Below are 15,058 nucleotides of genomic sequence, written 5' to 3'. Positions count from 1 at the left end.
TCTATTTTTAAAAGTTTTTCTATTTTGAAACAGAAATGGAAGATGAACACATTCATATTAAGAGTTTTATAAGTTGAAAACAGGCTTCCTGTGAATCATGTGCAAAGTGACTGTAAAGAACAATTCAATAGAAATGGAATTGCCAAGTCATAAGAGATTCACAAATTGCTCTCAGTTGGGCTGCTGAATTGATCTGTAGTCTCCACATCCACAGAGAAGGATGTTTCCTGCCCTTGGCACAACAGGACAATCCTATCTAAATCACTATATCAAATTCTCAATGCATTCTTTTAAGGAACATTGACAGTCTGTGCATGTGGAGGGCAATAATGGGAGGGTACAGATGAGAAAACTAGAGTCTTGCAACTTCAACAAAACAACTCCTGAAATATTTCAACTGTCCTTAGAGAGAAAGAGATTTGACTCAGTGCTGTAGCTGAGGGGTCTACATATTTCATTTAACTTTAAAAATCATGTTAGGGCTCTTCATTCCTCCCCATTTTACAGACAGCTGCATCTTTTAGTGCAGTGCCAGCTACATCCCTGAGACAGGATGGTGAAGGCTGGAATAAATGGATTTGACCGTATCAGGCGCTTAGTTACCAGGGCTGTCTTATCTGGCAAAGTTGATATTGTTGCCATCAATGACCCTTTCATTTACCTCAACTACATGGTCTACATGTTCCAGTATGATTCTACCCATGGCAAATTCCATGGCACAGTCAAGGCTGAGGACAGGAAACTTGTCATCAATGGAAAGCCCAACTCCATCTTCCAGAAGTGAGATCCCACCAACATCAAATGGGGTGATGCTGGTGCTGAGTATGTTGTGGAGTCCACTGGGGTCTTCACTACTGTGGAGAAGGCTGGGGCTCACTTGAAGTATGGGATCAAGAGGATCATCATTTCTGCTCCTTCTGCTGATGCCCCTATGTTTGTAATGGGCATGAAGCATGAGAAATATGACAACTCCCTCAAAATTGTCTGCAATGCATCCTGCACCATGAACTGATTGGCACCCCTGACTAAGGTATCCATGACAACTTCAGCATTGTGGAGGGACTCATGACCACAGTCCATGCCATCGCTGCTACCCAAGAGACCATGGCTGGCCCCTCTGTGAGGCTGTGGCATGATGGTTGAGGGGATGTCCAGAGCATCATCCTTGTTTCTATACTGGCACTGCCAAGGCTGTAGGCGAGGTCATCCTGAGCTGAATGGGAGGTTCACTGGCATGGCCTTCCATGTCCCTACCCCCAATGTGTCAGTTGTAGATCTGACCTGCTGCCTGGAGAAAGCCATCAAATATGATGATATCAAGAAAGTGGTGAAGCAGGCATTGGAGGGCCCCCTCAAGGGCATCTTGGGCTACACTGAGGATCAGGTTGTCTCCCATGACTTTAACAGTGACACCCACTCTTCTACCTTCGATGCTATGTCTGGCATTGCTCTCAATGAGCATTGTCAGATGTATTTCCTGGTAGCATGATAAATTTGGCTATAGCAACCAGGTGGTGGACATTATGATCCACATGGCCTCCAAGGAGTAAGAGCAAGAGTAAGAGAGAGGCCTCAGTTGCTGGACTGTCCTTCCCCCAACTCATCTGCCAACACATTGAGAATCTCCTGACCTCCACAGTTTCCATCTCAGTTCCCCTAAAGAAAGGGAGGAGCTTGAGAAGCCCCACCTTGTCATGTACCATCAATAAAGTACACTGTACTCAGCAACCCCCCCAAATCATATTAGGTAGCTATGAAAAAAAATACACACACACACACACACACACACACACACACACACACACACACTAAAAGACCATTCAGAACTTCAGGGGAAGTTGGTGGAGTAGGAGGACCCTAAACTCAACTTGACCCAGGGATGCAACTAGGGATGTGTAAATAATCCAGATAATGAAAAGAAGACTGGCAGAATAGACTCTCTACAGCTAAATGTAAAGAAGAGCACAGGAAAGGCAGAGACAGCTGGGAACTAAAAAAAAAGACTAGCATTACTATCTGTGGAAGAGAGGGACACTGGGGGCACAGAATGGGGAGAGAAAAAGACCCTTGCATCAAGAACCCAGGCACAAGGAACCTCCACAGGAGGAAAAATCACCATAACATTTGGCTTTAAAAAGAAGAGGGTCCTAATTTCTTGAATTCTTCTTTTTTTTTTTTTTTTAGATTTATTTATTTTAGAAAGAGTGAGCAAGTACAAGCAGGCACAGAGGGACAAGGACAGAGAGAATCCTCAAACTCAGACTCCCTGCTGAGTGTGGAGCCCAATGCAGTGCTTGATCCCAGGACTCTGAGATCATGACCTGAGCTGAAATCAAGAGTCAGTTGCTTAACTGACTGAGCCTCCCAGGGACCCCTCACTTCTGGAATTATTATGATTAGCTGGGCTTAACACCTGGAACTTTAAAAATCAGTGAGATTGGCTCCGGGACAGCCAAGAGAGTGAAGTCCCCATGTTTAAAGAGACAGTAAAACAAACGGCCCCACAGAGATACAGCACAGAAGCAGTAGTTTGATTTGTAACAGGATGTTTTGTTATATACAGGATGATTTAACTAATCTCAGAGCCAGTGGTAGGTGACCAGGGATCATTGGGAGACTTCTCCAAGTACAAAGGAGTTGACAGGGACCATTTCTCTCCCTCTTTCCCAGCCTAGGCACAAGGACACCTGCCGGAACTAGTGCTATGCCTAATATGCTAACTGTGTACTCCACCCACACATTCTTCTATGGTACAACCCCTTCCAATATGTTCAGAGCCCACCCAAAGTGATGTCACAAGCCTGGCAGTGTGTAAGCGGCCCTGACAGAGAACAACACCACTCTAAAGTGACTCCTGCCCCCGGGAGAAGAGAAGATACTACACTACACATACTACTTTGATTGTAGTCCCAGTAGTGGGTGCAGAGCAGACAGCTGGTCTCACTGCAGGTCACACTAACCAATGAAACCTTCTCAGAGCACAACACAGGAAATGCACCTGCAGTTTGGTGTTATGCATCTCTGGCCAATACCTGATCTGACTCAACTGAAGCCCAGCTTAGCCCATTAACAACACAGAGACATAACTGTGCCCACAACAGGCAAAGAAAGACCGTTGCAGACAACTGGAGTGAAGGTAAAAGCAGCTCAGTCACAACAGAAGGGTGCACAAAACACACATTGGAGATACACCTGAAGCACCAGGTTATGAAGAACATGGAACAATTCACTGCAGGGCACTACCTTCAAAAACAGGAGACAAAGGTGACTTTCTAAACACATAGGAACAGAACACAGAAAGTTAGACAAAACAAAGAGACAGAAGACTATGCTCCAAATGAAAGAACAGGACAAAATCATGGCAAGAGACCTTAACGAAATGGAGATAAATATGTCTAATAGGGAAGTTAAAGTAATGATCATAAACACACTGACCAAACTTGAGAAAAGAGTGGAAAACATTAGTGAGTCCCTTAACAATTAGATAGAAAACATTAAAAAGGAACCAACCAGACATGAAGACCAAAATAACTGAAATTAAAAACACACTAGATAGAATAAATAGTAGACTAGAGAAAGCAGAAGAATGAATCAGTGACCTGGAAGACAGAGTAATAGAAAGCAACCAACTTGAACATAAAAGAGAAAAAATAATAATAATAAATGAAAATAGATTTAGGGAACACAGTAACACCATCAAGTATAATAACATTCGCATTACAGGGATCCTAGAAGGAGAAGAGAGGGGGGTGGGGAGCAGAAAATTTCTTTGAAGAAATACTGCATGAAAACTTCCCGAATCTGGGGAAGGAGACAGAAATCCAGATCCAGGAGGTATAGACAACCGCCAACAAAATCAACCCAAGTCAGTTCCCACCAAGACACACAGTAACTAAAATGGAAAAAGTAGTGATAAAGAGAGAATTTTAAAAGCAGCAAGAGAAAAGAAAACAGTTACATACAAAGGAAACATTATAAGACCATAAGCTGACTTTTCAGCAGGAACTTTGAAGACCAGAAGGGAGTGGCATCATATATTTAAAATGCTGAAAGAAAAACCATACAGCCAAGACTGCTCTATCCAGCAAGACTATCAATTAGAATAGAAGGAAGGATGAGTTTTCCAGACAAACCAAAGTTAAAAGAATTCATCATCACTAAACCAGTCCTAAAAGAAATGTTAAAGGGGAGGTCTTTTAGTGGAAAGGAAAGACCATATAGTAGGAGTAAGAAAAGTAGGAAGCACAAAAGTAGTAAAAATAGATATATCTATAAAAATCAGTGAATCAGGATTCACAATAAATGGGTGTATAGTAGAACACCATACACCTAAAACATGGTGAGGCAGGGGGCAGGGAGAGAAGAGTAAAGTATGGGTTCAAACTTCAGCAACCATTAACCTAATATAAACTATTATACACAAAACATGTTGTATAAAAACGTAATGGTAACCACAAATCAAAGAGTAATAAGAAGAAATAAAGAGAAAGGAATCCAAATATTTCACTAAAGAAAACTAGCAAACCATGACAGAAGAGAGCAAGAGAAGAAAGGAACAAAAAAGAAATGCAGAACAACCATAAAACAAGTAACATATCTATCAATAACTACTTTGAATTAAAATGCTCCAATCAAAAGACATAAGGTGACAAGATAGATAAAAAAAGCAACACCTATCTATATGCTGCTTACAAGAAACTCATTTCAGATCTAAAGACACATGCAGACTGAAACTGAAAGGATGGCAAAACATTTATCATACGAATGGAAGTGAAGAGAAAGCCAGGTAACAATATTTATAAAGGGAAAAATAGACTTTAAAACAAAAATTATAACAAGAGACAAAGAAGGACTTTATATAATCCTAAAGGGAACAATTCAATAAGAAGATATAACAATTGTAAATATTTATGGGCCCAACATGGGAGCACCCAAATACATCAAGCAGCTAATAACAAACATAAAGGAAGTAATCAAGGGGTGCCTGGGTGGCTCAGTCAGTTAGGCATCATACTCTTGATTTCAGCTCAGATCATGTTCTCAGGGTTGTGAGATTGAGCCCTACATCAGGCTCCATGCTCATTGCAGAATCTGTCTGAGATGCTCTCTCTCCCTCTCCCTCTGCCCCTCCCCCGCTGGTGCACATTCTAAATAAATAAAATCTTTAAAAAAAAAATAATTGAGAGTCAAACAATATGGTAGGGAACTTTAACACCTCACTTACATCAATGGATACATCATGCAAACAGAAAATCAACAAGGAAACAGTGGATTTGAATAACATATTGGACCAGATGGATCTAACAGATATATTCAGAACATTCTATTCTAAAACAGCAAAATAAACATTCTTTTTGAGTGCACATGGAACATTTTCCAGAACAGATCACATATTAGGCCACAAAACAAGTCTCAACAAATTCATAACATACACCTTTTCTGACCACAATGCTATAAAACTAGAAATCAACTGCAAGAAAAAATCTGGAAAGGACACAAATACATAGATATTAATTAATGTCCTACTAAACAATGAATGGATCAACAAAGAAATCAAAAAGGAAATTAAAAAAAAAAAACATGGAAAGAAATGAAAATGAAACAACAGTGGTCCAAAATTTTGGGGATGCAGCAAAAGCAGTTCTAAGAGGGAAGGTTATAGCAATAGAGGCCTATCTCAAGAAGCAAGAAAAATCTCAAATAATCAACATAATCTTAAACCAGAAGGAGCTAGAAAAAGAACAACAAACAAATCCGAAAACTAGAAAGAAGAATGTAATAAAGATAAGAGCATAAATATGCAATAGAACTAAAAAGCAAGAGAACAGATTGATGAATCCAGGAGTAGGTTCTTTGAAAAAATGAACAAAATTGATAACCTTCAGCCAGACTTACCCAAAGAGAGAGAGAGAGAGAGAGAGAGGACTCAAACAAAATCAGAAATGAAAGCAGAGAAATAACAACTGACATCACAGTAATACAAAGGATTATGAGATTATTATGAAAAATTATATGCTAACAAATTGGACAACCTAGAAGAGATGGATAAATTCCTAGAAATATGTAAACTCCCAAAATCGAGTCAAGAAGAAACCGAAAATTGGAACAGACTGATTACCAGCAATAAAATTGAATCAGTAATCAAAAACTTCCAACAATCAAAAGTCCGGAAGATGGCTTCACAGATGAATTCTATAAAACATTTAAAAAGGAGCTAATACCTATTATTCTCAAACTATTAAGAAAAAATAGAAGAAGGAAAGCTTCCAAATTCATTCTTTGAGGCCATTATGACTCTGATATCAAAACAAGATAAAGACATTCCAGAATAAGAGAACTACAGGCCAATATCTCCGACGAACATAGATGCAAATTCCTCAGCAAAATATTAGCAAACTGAATCCAATAATACATTAAAGAGATCATTCACCATGATCAAGTGGGATTTTTCCTCAGATGCAAGTGTGGCTCAATATTCACAAATCAACAATATATATCACATCAAGAGAAAAGATAAAAAACACATGATCATTTCAATGGATACAGAGAAATCATCTGACAAAGTATAATGTCTATTCATGATAAAAAAAAAACCCTCAACAAAGTAGGTTTAGAGGGAACATACTTTAGCATAATCAAGACCATATATGAAAAACCCACAGCTAACATCATACTCATTGGTGAAAAACTGAGACACTTTCCCCTAAGATCAGGAACAAGACAAGGATGTCCACTTTCACCACTTTTATTCAACATAATACTGGAAGTCCTAGCCACAGCATTCAGACAAAAGAAAGAAAGAAAAGGCATCCAGACATCTAAAGAAGAAGTAAAGCTTTTACTATTTACAGAAGATATAATACTGTATATAGAAAACTCTAAAGACCCCACCAAAAAATTACAAAACCTGATAAGTGAATTCAGTAAGGTTGCAGGATACAAAATCAATATACATAAATCTGTTGCTTTTCTATACATTAATAATGAAGTAGCAGAAGAAAAAATGAAGAAAACAATCCCATTTACAATTGCATCAAAAATAATAAAATACCTAGGAATAAAGCAAAAAAAACCCTTGGAATAGACTTAACCAAAGAGGTGAAAGACCCATACTCTGAAAACTATAAAACACTGATAAAAGGAATCGAAAATGACAGAAACGGAAAGATATTTCATTCTCATGGATTGGAAAAACAAATATTGTTAAAATGTCCATTGTACCCAAAGCAATCTACAAATGTAAATAGCATCTTTGACAGAAGTAGAAAAAGCATCCTAAAATTTATATGGAAACACAAAAGACCCTAAATAGCCAAAGCAATCTTGAAAAAGAAGAATGAAACTGGAGGTACCCCAATCCCAAATTTTAAGTTATACTACAAAACTGTAGTAATGAAAACAGTATGGTACTGGCACACAAATAAACACATAGATCAATAGAACAGAATAGAAAGCCCGGAATAAACAATTATATGGTGAATTAATTTTCAACAAAGAAGGCAAGAATATGCAATGGGAAAAAAGTTTCGTTAGCAAATGGTGTTGGGGCAACTGGACAGCTGCATGCCAAAGAATGAAATTGGACCACCTTCTTCACCATACACAAAAATGAACTGAAAATGGATGAAGGACTTCGATATGAGACCTGGAACTATAAAAATCCTCGAAGAGAGCACAGACATTGCCCATAGTAACATTTTTCTAATTATGCTAGATTCCTGATGCAAGGGAAACAAGAGCAAAAATAAACTATTGAGATTACATTAAAAAAAAAATAAAAGTTCCTACATAGCAAAGGAAAACAGTCAACAAAACTAAAATACAGCCTATTGAATGGGAGAATATATTTGCAAATGACCTATTCAATAAAGGGTTAGTATCCAAAATATATAAAGAACTTATACAAGTCAATACTGGAAAATAAACAAACAGATAATCTAATTAAAAATGGGCAGAAGACATGAGTAGATATTTCTCTAAAGAAGACATACAGATGGCCAACAGACACATGAAAAGATGCTCAAATCACAACTGTCAGGGAAATGCAAGTCAAAACCACAATGAGATATCACCTCACATCTCTCAGAATGGCTAAAATTAAAAACACAAGAAACAACAAGTGTTGATAAGGATATGGAGAAGTAGGAATGCTTATGTACTATTGGTAGGAATGCAAACTGGTGCACCTGCTGTGGAAAACAGTATAGAGGATCCTCAAACACTAAAAATAGGACTATGCTACTATCAGTAATCACACTACTGTGTATTTACCCCCAAAATACAAAAACACTAACTTAAAGGGATACATGCACAACTATGTTTTTTGCAACATTATTTACAATAGCCAAACTGTGGAAGCGCCCAAGAGTCTATGGATAGATGAATGGATAAAGATAGATGGATGGATAGATAGATAGATAGATAGAATGCAATATTACTTAGCCATAATAATGAAATATTGCCATTTGCAACAACATGGATGAATCTAGAAGGTATAATGGTAAGTGAAGTAAGAGAAAGACAAATGCCTTTATATATAATTTCATTTATAAGTGAAGTTTAAGAAACAGATGAACAAAGAAAAAATGAGGCAAACCAGAAAACAAAAACAAAATAAAAGCAAACCAAATACAGCTTCTTAACTATAGAGAGCAAACTGATGGTTACCAGAAGGGAGGTGGGTGGAGAAATGGGTGAAACAAGTGAAGGCGCTTAAGAGTAAACTTATCATGATGAGCACTAAGTAATAAATAGAATTGTTCAATCAGTATATTTTACGCCTGAAACTAGTATCACTATATGTTAACTATACTGGAATTAAAATACTGATTCATTCATTCATTCATTCATTCATTAAAATAATATGTGCTAAAAATGCAAACAGTGTAAAGTAGTATCTAATAAAATCAATCTCCCCCCTTTATCTGAGCCTGATTAGATTTCTGCTTGTGCATTTCTGCTCTGATTATTTGTAATTCTCTGAAAATGCCTGTGCCTCCAGTTTTGGGGTGGTAGCCTATCCTGGAAAATCACTTCTCTGAAAGTTTTAAGAAGAGCTGCTGATTTTTCAGTTTGTCCAGGTTTTTCACTTGTTACGATGGAGTGATGATTATCTAAGCTCCTTACATGAGAAACTGGAAACCAGGAGCCCTGTTTTATTTTCTGTGGTTCTAATAGTATGTTTCAAGTTTAATGATAATTTTTTTTATCATATAATGTGCATATAATGTGAATTTTTGTGTAAGATAGTACATTTTAAGCTAAATTTCCATTTGCTTCTCATTATATCTTTCATTGTTGTCTTCATGATTCTTGTGCTTTCCTTTCTAATCCTTGAGCCACTTTAGTATTATTCGTTAATTCTACTATGTCTGCCATTTGGGGTCTCTTTCTCTTGCCCATTTTATTTTTCCTGGCTTTAAATCATATTAGTGTACTTCTTTGTATGCATAGTAATTTTTGTGGTTGATATTGAATTCTGGACATTGTGAATTTTACATGGTAGCTTTTTTATTTCCTTTAAAAAATATTATACTTTGTTCTGATGGGCAAGTTACATAAAATCAGTTTGCTCCTCTCCAAGTACATTATAATGCATCATTTTTTGTTTGTTTTTGTGTGTGTGTGTGTTTTCTAATGTGCCCTCCTTTATTAACATATATTCTTTGTTTGAGGGATACAGTTCCATGATTCATTAGCCTTACACAATACACAGTGCTCACCACAATGCATACCCTCCCCAATGTCCATCCCCATCCCTCCCATCACTCTCCCCTCCAGCAGCCCTCAGTTTGTTTCCTGAGATTTAGAGTCTCTTATGGTTTGTCTCCCTCTTTGGTTTTGTCTTATTTAATTTTTCCCCCTCTTCTTCTATAATCCTCTGCCTTGTTTCTCAAATTCCACATAGCAATGAGATCATATGATAATTGTCTTTCTCTGATTGACTTATTTCACTTAGCATAATACCCTCTAGTTCCATCCATGTTGTTACAAATGGCAATATTTCATTTTTGATGGCTGCATAATATTCGTGTGTGTGTGTGTGTGTGTGTGTGTGTGTGTAGTAACACGTCTTCTTTATCCATCTGTCAATGGACATCTGGGCTCTTATCATAGTTTGGCTATTGCGGACATTGCTGCTATAAACATTTGGGTGCACGTGTCCCTTCAGATCCCTATAAGAGTATCTTTAGGGAAAATACCCAATAGTGCAATTGCTGGGTCATAGGGTAGCTCTATTTTCAACTTTTTGAGGAACCTCCATGCTGTTTTCCAGAGTGTCTGCACCAGCTTGCATTCCCACTAACAGTGTAGGAGGTTCCCCTTTCTCTGCACCCTTGCCAACATCTGTTGTTTCCTGACTTGTTAATTTTAGTCATTCTGACTGTTGTGAGGTGGTATCTCATGGTGGTTTTTCATTGTAATGCTTCTTAAAGAAACTTCTTGCAGTGCATGGTGGCTTTAGTCAGTAGAGCATGTGACTCTTGATTTCGGGGTGGTGAGTTTGAGCCCATTGGGCATGGAACCTAGTTTTAATAAAAAATCTCTTTTTCAGTGTTTCTCCATTCTCTCTGGTAAACTTTCTCCTTTTTTAGTGCAACTTTCTTCCATTACCCTGCAGGCTCTGGTGTTTTAGTATCAACTCACCCCTAAGAAAGAGAACCTGGAAAACAAATTCATTCTAAAAAAGAAGTGACCCTAACCCAGAAGAATGATAACCCAAGGTAAAAACATCAAAATGATCAAGTTTTGATAATGGGTTAACTTGCTAAATAGGTTTTCAGAGTTGGATGCTCTCCAAACCACCTTATAGCACAAGGGAATATCTACACTTAACCTACATTTAAAGAATTACTAGTTTCTTTTAATCTCTATAAGACCGTCAGTTTCTTTTTTTCCACCCTTTTATTTATTTTATTTTTTAACTTTTAAATTCCATTACTATTATTAACATAAAATGTATTACTTGTTTCAGGGATACAGGTCTGTGATTCATCAGTCTTACACAATACACAGTGCTCAGCATAGAACATACCTTCCCCAATGTCCATACCTTCCCCATCACCCAGCACACCATCCTTCCCACTCCCCCTCCATTCCAGGAACCTTCAGTTTGTTTCCTGAGGTTGAGTCTCTTACGGTTCGTCTCCCTCTCTGGTTTTGTCTTGTTTCATTTTTCCCTCCCTTCTCCTATGATCCTCTGCCTTATTTCTCAAATTCCTCATATCAGTGAGATCATATGATAATTGTCTTTCTCTGATTGACTTATTTCACTTAGCATAATACCCTCCAGTTTCTTCCACGTCATTGCAAATGGCAAGATTTCAGGGTTTTTTGGAGACTCTCAGTTTCAATGAGCTCCCTTTACTGTTCTGATAATCCAGATAGCTTTAAGGAGCAGGTAAAACAGGTTTTCTACTCAAGGGTCCTCCATTTTTTCCTAAACACCTTCCTTTGACTTCTACTTGGGAAAATTACACGGATAGTGCCAAATTCTGAATTGATAATGTGAAGAATAGTGGGCACAGCCAAGAGAGCCAGCAATCCTTGCCCATCTTATAAAAGTGGCAAATCAAAGAGAGGAGGTGCCAAAATCAGCAGGTGCTATCTCACTGTGCCCTTCTGAACTCCGCTCTAGACGCTCCAATTCTAGACTAACAAGGTAGCCATAGATTTCCCCTGACATTTGGCCCCTAAAAGGGAAAAATCCATGCAAATCAAATGAGTGTATTTCTTCAGCTGTGTTCCTTAGAGGATATCATCCAGTCTTGATGACGACCTCACTGCTCAAAAGCCACTGCCATTCTCCCCCACTTAATGTTAAAAGTGATTACTTCTGAGACATTATGGCATGGTTTCCTCAGAAACTATCAGAAAGTCCCCAAATAACCCAGAGTAATTTAAACTCCTCATGACTTCTGAATAACTATAATCATTATAGTTACTTAGGACTCATAAAAAAAAGAAATTAAATTTAAAGCTCATGTTAATGAAGACACCATTTCCCTCAGAAAATTTAACTATAATTACTCTTCAAATTGTATTTGATTTTTAAATTTTCATTTCCCCTAAAATTCATATGTAAAAGAAGAATAATCATATGAAGTTTTGGCCTTTTAATGCATTTTAAAACTGTACTTAGAAATTGAGAATTATGCATAGAAGTATGCTGCCAAGTGTAGATTTCTACTAACCACTCTCTTCCTTATGGCCATCCCCAGGCTATCGGTTTTGGGAGAAACTTTTCAAACTTTAAAGGCAGCTGTCAATAATTTATAAACAGATTATATCAATGACAAAACTTATTCTTTTTATTCAGTAACTCTTGTTATAAAGTTTTCTTCCTCATCTTGGTTTTTAAATTTTAATTGAGGCATTCTTTTCCTCAGGAGACTTCTACAGTTATATTTTAGGATAATGCAGTATTTTTCTATCTTTACAGATTTGATTATTATACGAACCTTGTAAATTAAGCAAGGTTAGGTTGTTATCCTTTTTCTATTAAGTAAAAAGGAAAACAAAACTGAAGTACAGAGGACAAATGACTTGTCTGAAGACATGAAGTTGGCAGCATATTGAAAACTTACTCAAAAATGATGACTAATCTCAAAAGAAAAAGATGACTAATCTCAAAATGTATTAGTGATATCAAATGTTTACTTCTTCCTATTTTCAGAATACATCCGCAAAGAAAGGATGCTATCTTTACTCCACTTCCAAAACATACACTCATCCACTCTCTTTTCTTTTTTTGCTGCTAGAAAAATGGGTACCTGAAAGTGAGTCATGAAAAGATGTCATCAAATCACCAAAAATAAGGGAAAACCATAAAGAGTCAGGTTCTATCCATCCCTGCCCCCCTTCCCCAGTGCCCACCAGGGGTAAAAGAAGAAAAAAAAAAAAACCATGACAGGCTTGTAAGCATCCAGCTATGGCCACAGAGCTGTTTGATTGCTTAAGCCGGGTGGTCAGACAATAGGACCAGAAAGAATGGCTGCTTCCTTCCTTCCTGTTGAGTGTTCTGCCTGAGTGAGCAAATTCAATAGCACTTTGCTTCACAGCAACACTAGGCTCTAGCACGAGGGAAAATCAACAAAGAGCCATTCTAGGGCATTTCCAACCCCACCTAAGCCAAGCCTCTGAGCTATAGTACCATGGGGGAGGGGCTGGCCAGGTTCAGGCACTCCTGGGAGATGTGCTCATGAAAGCCCCTAGACTTGCAGGTTATTGTTTATATTAAGGGCCGCTGTTTACACTGCTTCATGCATCTGTAATTGCTCAGATGAGTGTTATCATTTTCTACTTTCTAATATACAATCCTCAAAAATATTTTGAAACATTAGTCATTGTGGCGACAAAGACAAAATTGGACAACAGTAACTCTAGAATCATCTTAAAGCCTCCTCCAGTAAACCATCTTTCTCTGCCTCCTGACTTTTATATCTATGTAGATAATAATTATGGCAGTTAAGAATAAGAATCAGAGAAGATGTGAAAGAAAGAGTTCTGTTTTAACTAAACCTAAATTTCTAAGTTAAAATTGAAATAACTTTATATTTATGCAGAATGCTTAATTTCAAATGTCCTCAAAATTACATATGTTGTACTTATATCCAAAAGAAGTAATGCTGAGGAAGATTCTCTTCCTATGAATTCAATTTTTTGCTGTTATCATTTATGTATATATACCTATGCTGCCAACATTTCAAGAAACTATGCCTGTTAATTGACCATAAAAAATTTAATATTATCTTACAGAATAATGCATTATATTCCCCCTTGTCCCCGCCCAGTATGTAAACCTTAATCAGAATAAATTCTGTTAGTAAGCTGAATTTCTAGGGATGGTCCTAGAGATTCCATACACTAGTCACTGGAGCCTGTGAAGGTGAATCACTCCCATGATTGTGTTATGTTGTATGGCACCATTGACCTAAAAAATGGATTACGCAGGTGGCCCTGATCTAACCATACAAAACTTTTAAGAGGAAAGGATTTTCTCTAGATGTTGCATAAGAGAAAATAAGAGAGATTCAAAGTATAAAGGACATGACCCACCAAGGTTGATGGAGCTACATAAGAAGGGATGTGGGTGGTCTGGAGAATCTCAGGATGACTTCCAGACAATAGCCATCAAGAAAACAGGAACCTTAGTCCTACCTGTGTGCGCTAGAACTAGATTTTGCCAACAATCTAAACAAGCTTAGAAGGGACTTTTCCCCCAGAGTTTCTAAGTTTAAGTATCCAGCCCAGGAGAAAACTGTGATTTCAGCCTTGTGAATCCCTGAGCAAAGAATTGAGCCAACCGCATTGAAACAAACCCAAATCTGTATCTACAATCCTGTGAGATAATAAATGGATTTTATTTTAGGCCAGGTTTGTAGTAATTTGTCACAGCATCAAAACAAAAACAAAAACAAAACCCAAAGTCATCTTTCCTCTTCTTCAGTACATTGAATTTCCCAATTGTAGGTACAAACTTAAAAATATGAAAATTTATTCTGTCATCTAGTGTTGATTTGAACACAGTTTCTGCCACTGTGACATCCATAATGCTTTAATATTTCTGGCAGTAAAAGTGTGTGTGTATTTATACATGGGTATTTCCAAAACTGGAAGTTGGTGGCATCCAACATTGTTATAGAGGCATTTAAAGTACATGAAACTAAATATGGTTAACTAAATTATATTATTCATCTGATGGATTCTAACCAAAACATATCTTGGATTCAAAATTGAAGATGAAAGATAAGATTCTTTATTAAGTGACTAAAAAATGTATAATGCTTCACCCTTTAATATGAAAAACTGAATTCTACATGTGTTCTAATTTGTAGTGAATTATACATGAACTTAAGTCCTTTATTTTATTACATAAAACTAAGGAAAATAACCTCTAGTGAAGAAAAATAATTTCTAAGAACCAGAAACTATGTGAAATCCTTTTTCACTGAAATTTTAAGATGACCTTTTTAAAAAGTTACTATTACGATACCCTTTTCCCCGAGGAAGCAGCAACAGTTCAGAGAGTTTGTAGGATTTAACTAAGCTCATACAG

At 37.2% G+C, this 15,058-nt stretch overlaps 1 pseudogene; it reads left to right on the top strand.

The window, feature by feature from the left end:
- Positions 1-553: 553 nt before the first annotated feature.
- LOC131813985 (glyceraldehyde-3-phosphate dehydrogenase-like) lies at positions 554-1,550 on the top strand (annotated as a pseudogene).
- Positions 1,551-15,058: the final 13,508 nt, after the last annotated feature.

This window comes from Mustela lutreola, chromosome 13 (genome assembly GCF_030435805.1).
Source record: "Mustela lutreola isolate mMusLut2 chromosome 13, mMusLut2.pri, whole genome shotgun sequence".
NCBI lineage: Eukaryota > Metazoa > Chordata > Mammalia > Carnivora > Mustelidae > Mustela > Mustela lutreola.
The sequence above is the reverse complement of the archived record's forward strand: the minus strand, read 5'-3'. Positions and strand labels throughout refer to the sequence as shown.